The sequence below is a fragment of the Nansenia antarctica genome (genome assembly GCF_963989245.1).
Source record: "Nansenia antarctica genome assembly, chromosome: 6".
Lineage (NCBI taxonomy): Eukaryota > Metazoa > Chordata > Actinopteri > Argentiniformes > Microstomatidae > Nansenia > Nansenia antarctica.
In genome coordinates this window covers 65,534,622-65,550,694 of record NC_137676.1, presented here as the reverse complement: position 1 = coordinate 65,550,694, position 16,073 = coordinate 65,534,622, and the positions used below count along the sequence as shown (strand labels likewise).

The 16,073-nt window shown below is 46.6% G+C and overlaps 1 pseudogene across 1 annotated transcript; it reads right to left on the bottom strand.

Moving 5' to 3' along the window:
• Positions 1-712: 712 nt before the first annotated feature.
• LOC308160836 (von Willebrand factor A domain-containing protein 7-like) lies at positions 713-12,783 on the bottom strand (annotated as a pseudogene). Its single transcript has 16 exons — positions 12,583-12,783; positions 11,565-11,775; positions 9,464-9,624; positions 9,243-9,336; positions 8,583-8,711; positions 7,225-7,411; positions 6,475-6,646; positions 5,898-6,010; positions 5,656-5,772; positions 5,177-5,383; positions 4,089-4,221; positions 3,719-3,871; positions 3,319-3,411; positions 2,286-2,557; positions 1,492-1,788; positions 713-1,174 (listed from the first exon to the last, which is right to left on the bottom strand). The product of its transcript is annotated as a von Willebrand factor A domain-containing protein 7-like (transcript).
• Positions 12,784-16,073: the final 3,290 nt, after the last annotated feature.

Sequence of the window (16,073 nt, the reverse complement as noted above, 5' to 3'; positions counted from 1 at the left end):
CACAAAAGGCTCCTAATAAACACCTTTTGCATCTTCTAGTGGCCGATTGTTGTAATTACAATATCAAAGGTTTTTGCAGAAAGAATGTGAAAAATAAAGTCTGTACATACTGACATTCTGCCTCTAAAAGAGTCTGGCTGGCATGTAGTCAAAAAGATTTCTGAAAGTCAGTGAATGCAAAATGTATTCGAATAACTACACTTTTATCTATATCTTTTTATTCATTGTCTTATTATGTTGTACAAAGTTTATCTATTTATTTTCTATATGTATCTATTCTTGCCATTTTTATTTCTACTTTTTTTATTTCTGTATTTCTTTGAATGCTATATGTAAAGTACTTTGAATTGCCCCTGTTGTATGAAATGTGCTAGACAAATAAACTTGCCTTGCCTATTTAGAGCATTGTTTTTTGTGTGTAAGCAATAATGCCCTCCAATCTGTGATTTATAGTCAATATTATTGCCACTTGGTAGGCGTTTGCCTAACAACTCCCCCTACTGTTGACAAAATTGAGGATAGATTACAGCCTCTCTGGCATAAATGCTCAATTATTTCAAGTCGGCAATCATTTCATTGGAAAGAAAAATACATTTGAAATATAAGATGTATAAGATGAGCTGTATAAGATGTATATAAATATAAGATGTATAAGATGTTCCAATATGAGCCTGTGTGCTTTTCTTCTACTTGCGTTGTATTGTTCTTTGTTCTAGACTAGGAGGGAGACCAGAGTCACAGTGGTCCACAGTAACAGGGGCAGTGTCAAAGTGTGCCCCCCGGTGGATGTAGTAGCAACTATAGGCAGGGCCGTGGCGTACAGTGCATCATTTGTGACCGTGGCCTGTGGAGCTGTAGAACTGGCGCCTATTGCGTCCCTCGCCGACCCCACACACGTGACCACGTTCCCCGCCTTATCCACAGCCACCAGCTCTACCACCTGCGAACAGCAGGAGGCGCTGTAGAGCGCCAGGGTCACGTTCTCTCCCCCAGGCCCCACGGCGGAGGTCGTGTTCAGGGTGCCATTACCCTGACGAATGGTGACGCTCTCGATGCCCGTCCCGTTTCCGTCCGTCAGGTTGGCAGAGAGCTCCCAGCTGGCCAGGCTGCAGTCAGTTGGGCAGTCAGCCGTTACACTGACCACCTGACACTGGGGGCGGGTGAAGTCTGTGATCTGGAGAGAGAGAGAGAGATGAAGGACACAGGTCACGGCAGGGAGACAGAGAGGTGGGAGAGAAAAAAGATAGGTTATATAATAGGTTATACAAAATAATTGAAATTCTGCTTTAATGTTTTTGCAATAGAGTGCATTAATTAATCACACAGGAGACAATTCAATCAGTGAAATATTTTAACTTAAATGAAACAATTATTTATTTTTGTTCTGTAAGTCTATTGTGTAGCTGTGTGGTCAAACTCCCCTCCAAGAAAAGTGATAAACGACCACAAAAACATACTTCATTATAAATCCCCCTATCATTCTCAGGTTACCTTGGCGACCACGGAGAGTCTCAGCACGGCGTAGTTAGAGTCGGTGGCGCCGGGGGACTCTGCCTCGATGGTCAGGGTGACGTCCGTGCCCGAGGGGGTGTTTGCGGGCGCCGTGAGGGTCACAGTGCCGTTGGCACTGCCCCCGGTCACCATGGATACACTGGAGGGGGAGGAGGAGGTGAAGCCACGGTCGTTAGTGGCGCGGACGGTGAAGGTGCCCCCTGTGGCTTTGGTCGTCGTCAGGGTGAAGGGGACTGAGATGGTGGACCCAGGTTCTAACGTGTTCGTTGCCTGGGCCTAGGGCGAGGGGGAACAGTATTGTAAACAAATAAAAGGGACAGTGAGAACTTCTGTGTTTAAGGAATCTTTTACTTGGTGTAATCAGACAACAGAGCAAGTCAATAACCCTGGGTCTAGCTGTGTGGTCTGAACCAAGACATTCTTTCCTCAGCTCTTAGTGTAGTAGTGTTTTACCTCTTTGATCCATCAGTTTGAAGCAGGATACAAAGCAGGACAGTGACAACATTGTACGTTCATTGGTTTGATAGTTACTTATCTCCTAACAGATGTCCACCTGTGAACTCTGAGGGACAGACACACACACTGTCCCTCAGAAATGAAATTGTTCATTTAATTCATGAACAACACCCGACTGAGTCTCTCTTGTCGATGTGTCGTGTGCACAAAGAATTAAACAAATCAGTCACAGACACTCCAGTTCAACTTCTACGGTTAGGGTTACTATCCTTTTCTGAAGGGAACAGTAACGTTACCTTTTCCCTGTCTGTACTCACTATGATGGAGATGCTGGAGGTCCTAATCTGCGTCGAGGACTGTCTCTGGAAGCTGACGGGCGCCACCCTGGTGGTGGGCAGGACCTCTCCCCTCAAACGCAGCGTGAAACTGCCCTGCGGGAGGCTGGCCATCACTGCCAGGAAGTTGCCGTCTCCCAGCGACTGGACAGTTCCGTTGACCTCCCCTGACCCTGAGGCCTCCACCAGAGCGACCTCTGTCACCCTCACAGAGTCACCCCCTGTCACTGTCACCAGCAGGGTGCCGTTACCGCCTAGAGAGAGAGAGAGATAAGAGTATTTCATAGTACAGATTTTGTGAGAGAGAGAGAGAGAGAGAGAGAGAGAGCAGGGTTCCCACACCTTCTGAAACATCAAATTCAAGCACCTTTCAAGGACTTTCAAGACTCAATTGCCTTTAATTCAAGGACCCAACACGGCATAGTTTGAGACAGATCGAGATGAGAATTTATATAATAGGAACTATCCGCTCACAGACAACAATTAAAAAGAGAGGCTTGAATGTGTGAACACTAGATGGTCTCTTGCCTTCTCTACCACAGCACAGCAAAACAATATATTGTGAAATATGTGTAAAGTTAAGCAATACAGAGACTTATTTACTAGTTGACGAGCTAAGTAAAACATTTTTGGATATATATTTTTTATTTATTTATTTATTTATTTTTGAGAGAGAGAGAGAGAGAGAGAGAGAGAGAGAGAGAGAGAGAGAGAGAGAGAGAGAGAGAGAGAGAGAGAGAGAGGAGAATTCAAGCACTTTCAATGACCCATGTCTATTTTCAAAAACATTTAAGACCTTGATTCTTTTTCTCAAATTCACAAACTTTCAAGGATTTCAAGGACCTGTGGGAACCCTGAGAGACAAAGAGAGAGAGAGATGGAATTTGATGGAGACAGAGAGGTGTGTGTTTGGGGGGGGGGCGTGTTTTGACAGTGTTATTACAAACTCTGCTCATCTATGTATACATTGAAATGCAGAGGACTGTTGTTGGTTTGTTGATGATCGTTTCCTGACCTGTGAGAGGACGACCTTCTTTCAGGCTAATGTCTCCGTGGGCCCCCCCGAACGCCTCCACAAAATAGTAGATGAAATTTAGAGAGCTCTGACCTGGAACACACACACACGCACACGCACACGCACGCACACACACACACACACACACACACAAACACACACACACACACACCTCTGTGACTCAGTTGGTAGAGCATGGCGCTAACAACACTTCGGTTGTGGGTTTGATTCCTGCTGGGACCATATATACTAACATGTGTGCACTCATCGCAATGTAAGTCACTTTGGATAAAAGCGTCAGCTAAATGGCATATTATTATATATATATTACATGCACACATATATATTTTTGACCTATGACCTTGGCAGAGTAGGCCTCTGTTGATGTTACTGTACCGACCTATGACCTTGGCAGTGTAGGCCTCTGTTGAGTTCATGCTGATTTCCCAAGATCCTATCTGGTTGTCAGAGTTCAGGCTGACTCGGAAGAGGTTCCCCACGGTCTGGATCGTTCCTAGGGGACCGCTGTGCTCAGTGTGATTCTGGGAGACACCTGGAGGGGTTAAACACAGGTGGAGAATCACACACACACACACACACACACACACGTTACAGTATATGTGGTTTTGTTGGACTGAAATGGCCTGGAAAAATGTCTTGCCCTATAGTGTACATTATTACACACACACACACACACACACACACACACACACCCTTAGCTGTACTTGCATGTGTATACAGTACCATGTCTCACCCAGGTGTGGTGTTACCTGAAGGACTGGTGAGTGTGAAAGAGAGGGAGGTTCCAGTGATGTAAACAGTCAGGTTTCTCAAAGACCCATCCACTGTGAAGAAGAAACGATCCGCCTTTCCTGGACTCCTCACAGCCTGCAGAATAGTCACCTAGAGGGAAGGAGAGATGTAAGGAGGTAGGGGAGAGAGGGAGGGAAGAGAGCGAGAGCAGGGCTCTCAAGTCTCACGCATTGGGCGTGAGACACATGCATTTCAACCTGTTCACACGCTCACACGCCACACCTTGTATTTCTCATGCAGAGAAATTACCAGGGTAACGCCCACCAAGTTGCGCCGCTATTTTTTAAATATAGAACAGGTAGAGAATCAAGTGAGTTCCCTCTGGTTCCCCTAGAGTTCAGAAGGCCACGCACCAGCTAATCAACTATAAAAATATAGCTACCGAACAGCCAATCAGAAAATAATAGCATTGCTGTATCCGGGTAACCTTTTGATATTCCCGCTACAAGAAACAACGTTCTGATTCCAACGACACGGGCTGACTGGAGCTATTGATTCAGATGCTCGCTACACAGAAGAGGACAGATTATTTGAATTGAACATTCACATCTCGAAGTGGCTACAGACTGGTCGACGTGGGAGAAGACCATAATCCTTTGACGCTGAGACTGTGTGTGTGTGTGTGATTATTTTATTTTTTTGTACAAATTGATGTCATTTATCAGATCAGACCCCCGTCCCCCCCCACCGCCGCCAAAATCTCACTCTGAACTCTGTTCAAAACTTGAGAGCCCTGCGAGAGAGATAGATTCAAACATAATTTCTTGAAAAGAGGATAAATACTTCAGATTGTCATACACAGAACACAGTCACAGAGACAAATTGATAGATAAACAGAAAGTCAGGCAGACAGAGACAGACAGACAGGCAGGCAGACACACAGTGAGACAGGCAGACTGACAGTCAGGCAGACACACAGATAGACAGACACACAAGCAGACAGGCAGGCAGACAGGCAGGCAGACACTCAGACAGACAAACAAGACAGGCAGGCAGACACTCAGACAGACAGACAGACAGGCAGGGAGGCAGAAAGAGATGTTACCAGAGCGTTCGTGGAGGCGTCCTCGATTAGTCTGGTGGCCTGGGGCAGGTCAGCTTTGGTGACCTCTATGGCCTGACCTCCAGACGCCTGGGCCAAGTCCCGGTACAGCTGGACGTCTGATTGGGCGATACGACTGAAAGACCCGCCCACAGCCCCACTACGACGGCGGCGACTGGAGCGGAGGTTGTCAGTCAACATGAAGGTCACCTGGGGAAGAAAGGAAGGAGAGAGGGAGCGAGGGAGAGGGAGAGAGAGAGAGAGAGAGGGAGGGAGGGAAGGACAGACAGACAGACAGCCAGACAGACAGGCAGGCAGACAGACAGACAGACATGGGAGACAGATTTAGCAAGAGCAAGTTAGAGAGGAGATATATATATATATATACACCACTTAATGGATTGAAATGGCACTGATTGTTTGAAACGTACATGCAGAGGAAGGGAGAGGAACAGCAACAGAGAGGAGTTGTTGCTACTCACCACACTCTTGGTGCTCTCTGTCAGGGCATTGATGGTGCTCTTGAGCGCAGCGTCTTTGGCCGGAGCATCAGTGAACACAAAGATCTCAGAGAAGGGTGGCGCCGCCGTGAGGGCCAACTGGGTATTACACACAGAACAGATGAGACGAAGCCTGGGTATAGCAACTATTTGTGGTGAATGGGAGAACGTCACTCTCTCACACACACACACACACACACACACACACACACACACACACACACCTGCAGGCCCGAGAGGCACATCTCTGCGAGGTCTCCCCCGCCGTTCGCTGTGAGGTCACTGATGCTCTGTTTGAAGACATCTACATCTGCCGTCACTATCAAAGGTCCATAGCCTTTAGACACACACACACACACACACACACACACACACACACACACACACACACCTTTGATGATCAGTAAAACTGCAAAAAGCAGAATATGATGTGAAAAATGACAAAAAAGACTAAAATGCTCAAAATACCGTATTTTCCGGACTATAAGTCGCGCTTTTTTTCATAGTTTGGCTGGTCCTGCGACTTAGTCAGGTGCGACTTATATATCAATATATATATATATATAATTTCATACTGACTGACATGAACGAAGGAGTAAACATTACCGTCTACAGCCGACAGAGGGCGCTCTGGGCCGCTCTGGGCTTGTGACAACTATATGCTGCTCCTATTCCCCTGAAGAAGTGATCTAAAACATTAGCTTGTTGAAGCTAATGAACACAAGCAAGAAGCCCATGAACAAAAGCAAGAATATCCATTCTAGGTTTTCTATTTCTATGTCTATGAGATGTGCTGAACACAACTGGGTCGTTGAACGGGACCAGGATGTAGGAGGAGGGCTCCTGTCGTATCAGTCTCCTGCCGTCGATGATGGAGAAGGACACCCTCTTGGCCTCAGCGATGTCGTCCCTCATGCTGCCCGTAGTGTCGATCACGAAACACAGCACTGAGGACGGGGTCAGGCCCATCAACCTGAGAGAAGGAAGGATAGAGAGAATGAGAAGGTGGGGGGGGGGGGGGGGATAGATCGATAGCGAGAGAAAAAAAGAAAGACAGAAAGAAAGAAAGAAAGAAAGAAAGAAAGAAGCGAATGAGCAGTGGAAGATAATCTGAATACATTCTCCAAATGATAGATACAGTTCCTCAACCATCTTTCCCTTCCCCAATATCGGAGATCATAGTTTAGCCTTTCTTGCACATACTATCTGCCCTGACATATCCCCACATCACACCAGCCTTGGGTTAGGGTTAGGGATAGATGAGGGGTAAACTCATGGAGACTAGACTAGCACAATATCATGAAGAGCTTTGAGTGAACCTCTCCCTCATTGGTCCTTACAAACACAGCCTCGCCCTCATTGGTCCTTACAAACATAACCTCTCCCCCATTGGTCCTTACAAACATAGCCTCCTCTATATGGCCTGCCCATATTTCCCTTCTCCTTCCACAAACACGTACAAATGTACACACACACACACACAGACACAGACACAGACACAGACACACACACACACACACACACACACACACACACACCCCTCCTGCGTACCGTAGGAAGTTTGTTTCCCCTGCAGCCCCTCTGATGTCCTCTAGCAGGTCCATGGTGGCCTGGATGGCCACAGCAGCGGCGGTGTTGTGCAGGTGACCGTGGCTCGCCTCGGCGTTGTCCTTGTTGATCCCTCCCACCGGGTCCCGACGGCTGGTCCGGTCAAAGAACCCGCCATGGCTGCACTTACCTGTGGGAGAGGAGGACACCTGGAATTAAGTCTGTCAGTGTGTGTGTGTGTGTGCATGTGCGCATTGTGCGTGTCCATGTTGTGTGTGTGTGTGTGTCCCTATCCCTGTCCGTGTCATGTCCGTGTCGTGTCCGTGTATGTGTGTGCGTGGTCCATGTCCATGTTGTGTGTCTGTGTGTGTTTGTGTGTGTGTAAGTGTGTGTGTGTGTAAGTGTGTAAGTGTGTAAGTGTGTCTGTCATGTTATGTGTGTGTGTATGTGTGTCTGTCCCTGTCATGTTGTGTGTGTGTGTATGTGTGTGTGTGTGTGTGCGTGTGTGTGTGTGTGTGTGTATGCAGGCCCGGACTGACCATCTGGAGCACCAGGAATTTTCCCTGTGGCCTGGCGCTCAAAGATGGACAATGGAAAAAAGAGGAAGGGTGGAGCAGAGAGGGAGACAGAGAAAAGAAGAAAGGCCCATGGCAATCCCGCTAACGGTGGCAAAATCGACAAAAAAAATTCATGCACGGGACCAGGTTAGTCAGTGATAAGAAAATAAATAAACATGCTAGCTAGCTAACGTTACCGATGCAACATCATCTTCCCCTGTCAAAAGCCCAATGTTAAAGCTGCCAAGAAACTGGACAATCAATAATAAAAGTGGTTGGACCCTTTCTAATTTCCTCAAAAGCATTGGTGGCATAATTGGCATATTTAGTCTACTTAATGTGTTCAATGTTATTTGACAATTCATGCGTTTTGTTGAAAATTTCAGTCAGTGAGCTCATACTTTGAGTCACTAAATTATTGGACAACGCAACGTCTTCTGTCTTCATTGTGCTTGCATGGCATGTGTCACTCTAGTACTCGGGCTACTGTAATTACAGTACAGGTCTGTTATTTAATTTACAGTTTGTGTTGGTTAGGGGGCTATACTATAGAAATATATTCACTCGCAAATGCGACCAAAACAGTCGCACTGTCGAACCCTGGGCTATAGGGTATTGTGCTATTGCTCTGTTCTTTGACAGGTGGAGAGAGGGGTTAACTGTAATACAGGCTAATAGTAAATTGAAAAATATGTTGTGCTCCTGCTTTTTTTCTAACCCTAACCCGGCCTGAATGATTTCCCAGTCCGGCCCTGTTTGTGTGTGTGTGTGTGTGTGTGTGTGTGTGTGTGTGTGTGTGTTTACCTGCAGGTTTATCTGAGAAGAACACACCAAAGTACCCTGAGGTGAGTAGACCCTTCTCCAGCACACCTGGCAGGATGTTGTCAGTGCAGCTTCCCCCTATGCAGTTCCTACATGTCGGAGTGTTGGAGTCTGGAGACAGAGCAGATCAGATTAACATATTGACGAAGGGATGTGTGTGGGGTTGTGTGTGTGTGTGTGTGTGTGTGAGTGTGTGTGTGTGTGTGTAATAAACACACTGCAGAGTAAGTGGCAGCATTAGGGTGTCCAGTGTGTACAGAGGTGATGACACATCACGAAAGAAAGACTGATCTCCAGACTGATTGGTCGAAAGATAAGAGAGGGCGGCGTTGTTCAGTGTTGACAGTGGCACACACCTCAAATACCTCCTAATCAAACCATAACAGAGCGTCCATTTTCTATGGATACATGCTTGTAGATGCAGATGGATTTTTGTGTTGCATGTACCGTGGCTTCCTGATGCTGTGGTGATTATAGTTTAGTTATGACAGTTTCTCTACACGTTACTGTAGCTACTGTAACACACACACACACACACACACACACACACACACACACACACACACACACACACACACACACACACACAGACACAGACAGAGACAACAGAGACACACAGATACAGACACAGACACAAAGTACCTGCCAGGTTTTCCAATGGGAGGTCTGGTTGGATCAGAGAAGAGTAGGGCTCTCTTTTCCCCAACTCAATCCAGTTGCTGTGACTGTAAAAATCCTAGAAAAGAATAACAGTCATTGTCATCATCATCGTGGCCATCATCATCATCATCATCATCATCATCATCATCATCATCATCATCGTGGCCATCATCATCATCACCATCATCATCTTCCCTGCTCACCTGTAGCGTGTGACAGACACCTCCCAGTGTCACCCGCCCTGAGAGGAAGTTCTTCATCTTGACGCTGGCCTTGACTGCTGACACTCCTAGAATAGAATAGACTAGACTCTCGTGACTCGAGCCTACTGTACCTGTGGTGATGATCTTGTTACGGGTCAGAGCTAATGAGCCCAGGCGCAGAACACAGAGTCAGGACATGTATATAAAATAATCCGGTATTTAATGAGGGAATGGCAGTGGAATGGCAAACAGGGAAGGACAGGCAGGCAGATAGGGCAGGTAGGCCAGGCAGGTAGGGCAGGTAGCCCAGGCAGGCAGGCAGGCAGGCACGGCAAGCGGGGCAGGTAGCCTAGGAAGGGCAGGCAGGGTAGGCAGGGCAGGTAGACTAGGAAGGCAGGTAGCGCAGGCAGGGCAGGTAGACTAGGCAGGTAGTCTAGGCAGGTAGTGCTGGCAGGTGGATAGGCAGGCAGGTGGATAACCGGGTCGTTGTCCTGAAGCATAAAGAGATAATGATGAGACAAAGTACTAAGACACTACAACAAGAATTCAACACGTGAGGCTAACCGGCCGAGAACAAGACTAACTTGGAAACAACAAACAACGATCTGGCGATGACAGGATGGGAAGCCGGGGTTTAAATACAGCGAGGTGATGAGCACATGACCAACAAGTGAGCAGACAGAGCAGGTGGAGATGATGAGTGACAGGGAAACCAGAGCCTTGCCACACACACACACACACACAACACAAACAGATAGACAGAGACAGACAGGAGAGAAGGGGGCACTGGCACAGACTCAGCGGAAGTGGAGGGCGTGACAGATCTAGTGTGCTGTACCTGTGGTGATGATCTAGTGTACTAACTAGCGTACTGTACCTGCAGTGATGATCTAGTGTACTAACTAGCATTCTGTAACTGTAGTGATGACCTAGTGTACTAACTAAAGTACGGTACCTGCAGTGATGATCTAGTGTACTAAATAGTAGACTGTACCTGTGGTGATGACCTAGTGTATTACAGTTTTTCTCTTTGGTGCATTTCTCTTGTTTGTGGACCATGTTGTCAATCACAGCCTCACAATGGCTGAGGCTGGTCGAAGGGTGCAGCCAAATGTTGGGAGAACCACTGTTCGGAGAACCAACATTTCGTCGGGAGAACAGGTGTGTATATTGGACAGTAATTCAGCATTTACAGTATTGAATATCAGTATTCATGATATTCGCTGTGATGTCGATGAAAATATGTGGCCAGACAGACAGGAACGTCTGGATGTGAATGAATGATTTACAGTACTGTGTATGTACTATGTATTATGTATTATGTTCCAATTCAGTTCCAATATGTACTGCAATATTGTTTACAGTTGTGCACAGCTCTACCCAAAGGGTGTTTCTTATGTTTGTTGTAAATAAGTTAGTATTTTTCTTTTGCACAATGCTGTGAACAAATTAGAATTGCAAAGAGTATATGCAGTAAAAATTTGAAACATACGTATTTCAATTTACCTCACTAAATACAGTAATGTGTAACCCACTGTCGATTTCAAATGGCTGTGCAAATATTGTATAGTACTGTCTTGAGCATTTTCAAGTAGTGTCACCAAGATCTGACTTTTTCTGCATTGGAAAACACTTACAGAGTGAACTGTCATAATGAAAACCTGACAAAGCCATTTGACTATCTTGTTCATAAACAATGGTTTCAGGACTTTTCATTTTGATGACACTGACACTATCATTGACATGAATACTTGCTTTTGAGGAATGAACTATCCATTTTGAGCAAGTGACACGCTTTTGCAGGTTATCAACTAGGTTTTGCAGTTTGTACTAATTGTTTTGAGAAATGCACTAACTGTTGTGCAAATGTTAATAGTGATGTGAGAAATGCACCAAAGCGACTGAGAAAAACTGTAACAAGTATACTGTGGCTGCGTTCGTAAAGTCGCTCTGAGAGCGCCGGAGCGCACACTGGGTTCAACATCATAGAGCGACCAAGTAATTTGATTGGACAAGAGGCATTCCATGAGTGCTGAACAGATATCCAGAGCGTATTTACAAATGCACCCTGTACCTGTGATGATGATCTAGCGTAGTGTACCTGCGGTGATGATGTTGCGACCCCCCTTGAACATCTCTGCATCAAAGTGGTGCTCCTCGCTCAGGGCGAACCTCACGTCCACCCAGGCGTTGCTCATGTACATGGCAAAAATGGCAGTCTGGAACCTGACCGTGGAGACGAGGGAGCTAATGGTGGGGCTGTCGGCCGTGCACGCCGCCTGGAGCTTGTACACAGACAGGCTGTCATCAACCTGGGGGAGGGAAAGGCTTTGGTTAAAGACACTAGTCTTAACGTTGGAGCTGGGGTTAGGGCTGGAGCTAGTCTTAATGTTGGAGCTGGGGTTAGAGCTAGGGTTAGGACTGGAGGTAGGGTTAGGGTTGGAGCTAGTCTAATGTTGGAGCTGGGGTTAGGACTGGAGGTAGGGTTATGGCTGGAGCTAGGGTTAGGACTGGAGCTAGGGTTAGGACTGGAGCTGGGGTTAGGACTGGAGCTGGGGTTAGGACTGGAGCTAGGGTTAGGACTGGAGCTGGGGTTAGGACTGGAGCTAGGGTTAGGACTGGAGCTGGGGTTAGGACTGGAGCTGGGGTTAGGACTGGAGGTAGGGTTATGGCTGGAGCTAGGGTTAGGACTGGAGCTAGGGTTAGGACTGGAGCTGGGGTTAGGACTGGAGCTAGGGTTAGGACTGGAGCTAGGGTTAGGACTGGAGCTAGGGTTAGGACTGGAGCTGGGGTTAGGACTGGAGGTAGGGTTATGGCTGGAGCTAGGGTTAATGCTGGAGCTAGGGTTCTCAGTGTTTGATTCATTGATTGTTGAAGGAGATTCCATCGGATCGAAGCTTTGATAAACCGTGAGCAAATGCTTTCCATCATCAAGGTATGAAATCTATCTAGCAAAACATTTTCATATACTGTAGTTGTTCTTAATAGTATTTTGATTCGTTTTTAAAAATATATAAACCACTTGATATTAAACATAAAACCATAATGTTTGAAAGGCCTTGAGTCCTTGCTCCCCTGTCTCACCCACAGCTCTTTCCTTACACCAATAGTCCACTTACCGCCAGGTTGAAGTCCCGCCCCTCAGTGGCGGCCACGGAGCGGCACACCTCAGCAGTTTTGAGGAGAATGGCTCTCTTTGTGATTTCACGGTGGGTGACGGAGTCACCGAAGAGGGGTTTGAAGGCCTGGGTGACCTCTGTCAGGGAGAGGAACAGCACCACCAGGAGGAGAGAGGTGTGCATTGCAGCGTACACAGCCATGAAGGTCCTAAGGGGAAGGAATGGTTTTCTAGAACTACCACAAGAGACCACTACCACTGACTCAAGAGATGAGGCGTTGGATGTCTGTGTGTTCCATTAGTTCATTTCAAAACCTCTCTTGTGGAAAACTGTGTGTGTGTGTTATATTTTCACTCTCCCTCTCTCTCTTATTCTCTCTCTCTAAACTGCTTTGTGTGGGGATGTTATGAGAGCCGAGTATCAAGGTACTGGTCTTCCTGGTTCTGTGAGTCTGTTGGAGGCAACAAGAGTTACTAGACAACAAGTTACTCAGCGTTAACAAGGCAAAAAGGTCAAGTGGAGACACCTGGGTTAGAGAGAGAGAGAGAGAGAGATAGGGATAGACAGACAGAGAGAGAGAGATAGGGATAGACAGAGAGAGAGATAGGGATAGACAGAGAGAGAGAGAGATAGGGATAGACAGAGAGAGAGAGATAGGGATAGACAGACAGAGAGAGAGAGATAGGGATAGACAGAGAGAGAGAGAGATAGGGATAGACAGACAGAGAGAGAGATAGGGATAGACAGAGAGAGAGATAGGGATAGACAGAGAGAGAGAGATAGGGATAGACAGAGAGAGAGAGAGAGAGAGAGAGAGAGAGAGAGAGAGATAGGGATAGACAGAGAGAGATAGATAGGGATAGACACAGAGAGAGAGAGATAGGGATAGACAGAGAGAGAGATAGGGATAGACAGAGAGAGAGAGATAGGGATAGACAGAGAGAGAGATAGGGATAGACAGAGAGAGAGAGAGATAGGGATAGACAGAGAGAGAGAGAGAGATAGGGATAGACAGAGAGAGAGAGAGAGATAGGGATAGACAGAGAGAGAGATAGGGATAGACAGAGAGAGATAGGGATAGACAGAGAGAGAGAGAGAGAGAGATAGGGATAGACAGAGAGAGAGAGAGAGATAGACAGAGAGAGAGAGAGAGAGAGAGATAGGGATAGACAGAGAGAGAGAGAGAGAGAGAGATAGGGATAGACAGAGAGAGAGAGAGAGAGAGAGAGATAGGGATAGACAGAGAGAGAGAGAGAGATAGGGATAGACAGAGAGAGAGAGAGAGATAGGGATAGACAGAGAGAGAGAGAGAGAGAGATAGGGATAGACAGAGAGAGAGAGAGAGATAGGGGTAGACATAGAGAGAGAGAGAGATAGGGGTAGACATAGAGAGAGAGAGAGAGAGAGAGAGATAGGGGTAGACAGAGAGAGAGAGAGAGAGAGAGAGAGAGAGAGAGAGAGAGATAGGGGTAGACAGAGAGAGAGAGAGAGAGAGAGAGAGATAGGGGTAGACAGAGAGAGAGAGAGAGAGAGAGAGAGAGAGATAGGGGTAGACATAGAGAGGTTGAGAGAGAGAGGGGGGCAAAACAGGCATGAGAGAAATAGATGGCAGACCACACAAAATATTATCTTTGATTGATCTCATCCAGTAATTAAATAAACCATAATGCATTAACAAAAAAATATGTCTTGCAAACACCAATTCCAGCTATCAATATTAACATTGAAAGGTTCAAGCAACAGCAGGGGCTGATAAATACAAAAAGGATTGATTTGACACATACCTGTGAGTAGAGGTCATATCCAAACGTCCAAGTACAGACTTCAGGTGTGTGTGTAGGTGTGTGTAGGTGTGTGTGTGTGTGTGTGACTTCAGGTGTGTGTGTATGCCCTCCTCCTCCTTTATACATGGAGTGGCAGCGTGGGACATTACGCTGCCTAGTCAGGTGTCAGGAATTACAAGAATCAAGTTCATGTGTGCTTGTGTGTGTATGTGTGTGTGTGTGTGTGTGTGTGTGTGTGTGTGTGTGTGTGTGTGTGTGGGTGTGTGGGTGGGTGGATGTGGGTGAGTTATGTACAGTATGAGGGTGAGTGTTTTATGTGTGATTAATTGTCAGATTACTTCCAGATAGCTTTATCCATTGTTCTTTCCTTTCACTCTGTTTCCATGGCGACCAGGGCACTCCCATGTCATGTACCTGCCAATGTTAGGTTAGAGAATAGTGTAGGATGCTATGGAACCTCAGAGTGGACAAAAACAGCAAGAAGGGGTGAGGAGAAGAGAAGTACAGAGAAATAGATAGATAGAGAGCAAAAAACAACAACTTAATTTTTCCTTCTTCTACCATCATGACTGCCGCCAATGGCCCCTGGGTTAGGGTTAGTTAGGGCATAGATTACTGTTCTTGCGATGACTGATGGATAGATGATTCACTGAGCCAAATGTATTTGTTTTAAGTCGCTTTGGATAAAGGCGTCTGCTAAATGCCCAAAATGTAAATGTAAATGTAAAATGAAATCAACAGTTTGGTACATTCTGAGAAAAAAAGAACGCACTGGTGAGCTTGGCACCACAAAACGGTCTGGACGTCCACAGACGACAACAGTGGTGGATGATCGCAGGATCCTTTACATGTGTAGCATGTAGCACTAGGACCCAGCGATGATAGGAAGGAACTATAGGGGGGGGGGGTCCATCCGACTCATTCTCTGCTCCTGCTCGTTTGGAAACACCTGCGCCAGGCGAGGGGAACTATAGTCTGTTAAGGGGGGGGGAAGAAGGTGCGAAGAGGGGGAAGAAGGGGGAGAAAAAGAGGGAAAAGGAAAAGGAAGAGAGAGAAATTGAGGCTTCTTTTCCATTATCTACATGTTTAATAGTCACAATGTATTCTAAACAATTAAAGAACAATCAAAAATATGCCTTTTTTGAATGGGGGGGGAAGAATGGTACCAGTGCCAGAAAAAAAAAGCCTCCAAAAGTGTTGTTTTGTGTAAATTCAAGACCCCTTGAGCCAAAATCTTACTTTTCTGTGACAAAAAACAAACAGAGGTTTATAGACACTGTTGTTTTAATGAACCGATGCCGTCCAAAAACCGAAGCCTCTTCCGGAGCCTCAAGGCCAAAACTCAAGAGGCTAACCAACAGCTACTTCCCCCAGGCTAACCAACAGCTACTTCCCCCAGGCTAACCAACAGCTACTTCCCCCAGGCTAACCAACAGCTACTTCCCCCAGGCTAACCAACAGCTACTTCCCCCAGGCTAACCAACAGCTACTTCCCCCAGGCTAACCAACAGCTACTTCCCCCAGGCTAACCAACAGCTACCTCCCCCAGGCTAACCAACAGCTACTTCCCCCAGGCTAACCAACAGCTACCTCCCCCAGGCTAACCAACAGCTACCTCCCCCAGGCTAACCAACAGCTACTTCCCCCAGGCTAACCAACAGCTACTTCCCCCAGGCTAACCAACAGCTACTTCCCCCAGGCTAACCA